This window comes from Ochotona curzoniae, unplaced genomic scaffold, assembly GCF_017591425.1.
Source record: "Ochotona curzoniae isolate NIBS_2020 unplaced genomic scaffold, NIBS_Ocur_1.0 scaffold_461, whole genome shotgun sequence".
Classification (NCBI taxonomy): domain Eukaryota; kingdom Metazoa; phylum Chordata; class Mammalia; order Lagomorpha; family Ochotonidae; genus Ochotona; species Ochotona curzoniae.
Window position 1 is genome coordinate 11,603,635 of NW_024467120.1, and position 5,112 is coordinate 11,608,746.

The window sequence follows — 5,112 nt, forward strand, 5'->3', positions numbered from 1 at the left end:
GAAAATCAGGTGAGTAAGAAGATCCTTCCAGCTGGTTCTTCCTGCACACATTTCCCTTGTGTCTGTTCCACTGATGCACTTAACTGGAACTGATGTTGTTTCTAGTGTCTTCTAAGAGGCCTTGGAGATGTCATAGAGAAGATTTGTGATGCCCAGCAATTTTTCCAAGAGGAGAAAAGACTATCTCAGTAAGCTCCTGTCTGAATTTCTGTGAGGTCTCTACAGGTCTCTCAGGAGATGGAGGACATTTTCTGAGCAAAGCAGAAGCAAAAGCTGAAACCATGAGAGTGAGGAATGAAAATCCCAAGGAGAGAGGGTCCAAAGAGGAAAATCTAAAACATCAAGAAGCATAATGATTTTAAGAGGCCAGATCAGGTGAAGTTATGTTACATCCAGTGAGATACAATACAGGGCCAGCTATCTGGAAAGTTGGCAAAAGGAGGGGGACTATTTATGTGAAGAATGACAAAGAGGGAAGAATGATAAATAAACTAATAATAACAAACAAAACAAACCTTACTACAGCTGATGTAGGAACAGGACTGACTGTCAACTCTTGTACATGACTCACTTCCTTGGATCCTGGCTGTGTGACTGAGCCCCCTCTGGAATGTCTGGGCTGCACTGGGACTCTCCAGCATCAGCTTCCTCACTCTCACTTTAGTTCAGACCATCTCAACCCCAGTCCCATACATGTCTTATGGACATGAGCAGATCATCTGCATCTTTGAGAATGGGTCCTTCCCAGTTTCTCTCTCTTTACTTTCATGCTGTCATCTCCCTCCATCTTGTGTGCCCTTTTTTCCTCCCTTGTCTTGGAATCCTACTTCCCATTCAGTGGGCCTCAATCATGGTTCCCCTCATTCACCTCAAATGTCTCGAACAAATGCAAAACCTGCACTTACTTGAGCCTATTCCAAATGTCTGAAAGTTGTGCATGGTATGTTTACTTTCACTGAGTTCTAAACAGATATTAGGGGACAACAGAGACAGCAAAAATATTCAAACTTCTCCAACTTTAGGCAATTTGAGTGTTTTGTACCTTTGCAAGTGTTACACCTCTGGGAGAAAAGCAACCAATAGCTGGTGGGCATTCTGGGCCTGGCTAATGCCAAATTTGTGTTAACTAAATTAGTGTGCCAGCATAATTGCATATTCCGTTTTTTTAATAGGTGGCATAGGCAGGAAATGCTGGGTGGTCTGGGACATGCCACCTTGGTCTCCAGATGAGGGACTGGGGGCTTCAGATTGCCTCAGGGAGGGGGTCTGGGGACATTGGGGTAAGAGTGATTGAGGGCTTATATGACAAAGGAGGAGTGACTTCTGGTTACTTCACACACAGGTAGGTGAGGGAACTGAGATGGAGTCATTTAGAGATGGGAAATTGGTGGGCATGTCTGGATCAAGCTAAGACACCTATCCAAATGGAAGATATGAGACTGGATAAATAGCTTTGGCCACCAACTGCTGGCACACACAGATGCTGGGACTGGGGGCATGCCTGGGTGGGTTACACCACAACACCCACTCATGAGTGTTGGATCAGGAGTTAACCACATCAGAGTGGAATGCAGTATACACCAGAAAGTGACAGAACTGAATTTTGGGCCAGATTCTGTAGCGGAATTTGGGGCTTGCCTCTGTGGGACCCTGGCACCTGCTGGTTTGGATGGAGAGCTGGGGGTGGTGACAGGAACCCATCTGGCATTCATGGGAGCTGGAACTGGGAGGAGGCTGGGTGGGGCCAGACTGTTGCATCTGCTGGCACATACAAATGTTGGAACTAGGAATAGACCATGCCAAGCAGGACTGATGTACCCATAGCATGCATGAAATCTGGAGCCGGAAGCAGGCCTAATGACAGAACTTGGGTAACTGTCTTGCTAGACGGTAGCTGGGAAGTACAAGAGCTGGGGTTGGAGGTGAGCCAGACCAGGCATTTTTGCAGCACTCAGACTTGTGTTTAGGTGAGCTGGGGCTGAGTCAGGCAGCAGGACTCATTGGATTGCACAAGAGCCAGGACAGAGTGTGGGCCATACCCAACTCTACTGTGCTGCAATACCCACCAGCAAGAGCCGAGATTGTAGGTGGGCCATACTAGGTTGGATCAAAGCACTCATCAGTATGTATAAGCCCCAGGGCTTGGAATGGGCCTGATAGGGGAGCCCTGGGGACGCCTTTGCTGGGCTGCAGTTCCCACTCACCAGTTGAACAGCTGGGGCTGTGGGTAGACCAATCTGGGCAAGGCTGTGGCACCCATCAGCATGTATGTGGACTGGATCTGGTAGCAAAACAGACTGGACTTGGTCCAGCACTGGCTGGTGCTTGTGAGAGTCAGAATGAATGTGGGGCTGGCTGGGCTAAATACAGCATGGCCTGCGTCACCTGAGATCCATGTCTGGAGGTGAATTAGGCTGAGCTAGGTTGTAATATCCACTGGTAAGTGTTGGAATGGGTACAAGCCAGTTGGGCTAGGCTGCAGTACCCACCAACAAATAAGTGCCAGAAGTGGGGGCCTGCCATGTATGTCTGGGTGGCAGCACTCACCAGCACACCAGAGATTTGTTGTTGAGAGGGAAATTGATAAGGGAAATTGGGGAACTCCCTGATAGGCACATCTCCCACTGATAAACACAAGGTTAGGTGTGGGAGCAGACCAGGCTGGGCTGTGCTACAGCACCCTTTGGCAAACATGTGAGCCAGGTCTGGGGGCGGGTCAAGCAGGGTCAGTCCATAGTACATTCTGTCATGAATTAAAAGCCAGAACAGGACACGGGCCATGCTGGGTTGAAATGCAACACCCATTAGTTCAAATGAGGGCTGGGAGAAGGCAGGTTGGGCTAGGCTGCTGCATTGACCTTTGGAAGCTGGGTCTAGGGACAGGCCAGCTGAGCCAAGCTGTAGCACCTGCTGGTGAATGCCTTGACATGAGGAAGGCCATCTCAGACTTACTGTAGCAACTACTGGTATGCACAATACCTTGGACTGGGAAAGGGACTATTAGGAAATCTTGAAGATTCCCTTGCTGGGCTGATGCTTCCACTGGTGAGCATGAAAACTGGGACTAGGAGAAAGCCAGTCTGGGAACAGCCCAGGCTGGCTTAGGCTGCCTTACTCACTGGTACACATGAAAACCAGGATGAGTGTGGGCTAGCTAGGCTAGGCTTCAGCACCAACTGGTAAGGACTGGGTACAATCCTTGTTAGGTTGGATTGCAGGATATCCAAGCATGTACCAGATCTTGGGCTGAAAGCATGCCTGGCAGGGAAACTATAGTCACCCCCTTGCTAGGATGTACCTACCACTGATGAGCATAAGAACTATGTCTAGGGGCAGGACAGATTGAGTCAAGCCACAGCACCAATGGGTATGCATAGGAGCTTGATGGGATGTGGGATTAGCTGCAGCAGAGGCTAGCATGTGCAGAAACCGGGACTGGGAGTGGCCTGGTGGGGATTTTTGGGGATTGCCTCACTAGGATGTGAAACCCATTGGTATACAAGAAAACTGGGTCAGTGGCAGGCTGACTAGGCTGGGCTTCAGTACTGATCAGTTCATGTGAGAGGTAGAATTGTGAGTGGAATTGACAAGGTAGCTGCATTCATCAGTATGTGCATTTGCCGGTGCAGGCAATAGAACAAACCTGACCCTCTACTGACTGGCACATACAAGACTCAAGTTTGTGGTCATCCTAGGCAAGGTTTCTTGTGGGACTCTCCAAATAACCACTGGACTCAAGCCACGGGCACAGGGAAAATCATCGTATATGTGGTCTGACCTTAGGGTGCATGTGTCAGGGTTGGACCTCCCCAGTTGCTAATGCCTGGGTAGTGGGCAACATGCTCAGATACACGTTAGGGACATGACAGCCAGCTCATCTAGGCCAGCAGGGAACATTGACTACCTCATCAGAAACAGAAAACAAAACATGTTTGACAATTCTCTTGGCAAAACTTTGCATTTTGCTGGGTCTGTGGGTGAACTGAGGTGGACTTGGTTAGCCAATAGACCTCAGAAAGATTTTCTCAACCCAGTGCAGCAAAACAAGTGATGTGTCAGAACTATCAAAACCACTCAAGCAATACTTTCGGAACACTCTTCCCCTACATTGGGGTCTCTAATCAAATGACTGTCCTCCACCTCCAGGTATTGATACAATTAGCAAGGTGTGGTACCCTCTAGTTCCCTTCCCGCAGACACAGGAGAGAAAAAATAATATAATATAATATAATATAATATAATATAATATAATATAATATAATATAATATAATATATATTTATAGTATAATCAAAATATATTAAAACATACATTCCTCTTGTCTTCTTGCATAATTGGCACTCACTATCCTAATAGGCATGGATCCCTCTGAACCATGTAAACATTATTAAACAGGCATTAAGATTTACAAAATATTTAAAAAGGAAGTGAATATTAATGAATACATAGAAGTAGCCAAAATCATACACAGTATCCAAAAATTTAATGTCTCAGAACAGATGAATTTAATAAATGGATAAATAAATGCAAATGAATTTTCAGTAACTCTGGAAAAGGAAATGAGGATGAGTGCTGGGCCAGGAAGGTGAATGGGAGAGGTTGTTACTAGAAAGTGAAGGAAGATCATTCCCACACAGCGTCACATGAGCTAGGATCTGAAGAACAGTACTTACTGGGTGTAGGAGGCTGATGGACAGAACTTTCTCATAACATGGAGTAGAAAAACCAAAGGTTTGCTGGCAGGAGAGAGCATCATTTGTGGCCAGAGTACAGAGACTAAGGAAGCATGGTTGGTGAGGAGGCTATAGAAATATTAAGGTCAGGATAGAGAGGACACGATGAACCAAGGGAAGTGCATCGGCCTTTAGCTTTCAATTAGAGCAGTGTTTTGGTGGGAAAGGACAAAGTTGGGGTTCTGTGTTTCTAATTTGCTCTGCATGAGGCAAGAGTTTAGAGTAAGAGTCCATGGCATGTTGCAGGAGAGTGACAGCCCCTGCCATGAGAGGCATAGTGGACATAGAGTGAGAGAGTAGATGAACTGTTGGTTATGAGAGATAAACTTGACAAAGCTCCGGCACTGAGACAGTAGAAGCTGTTGAGAGTGACTCTTGGC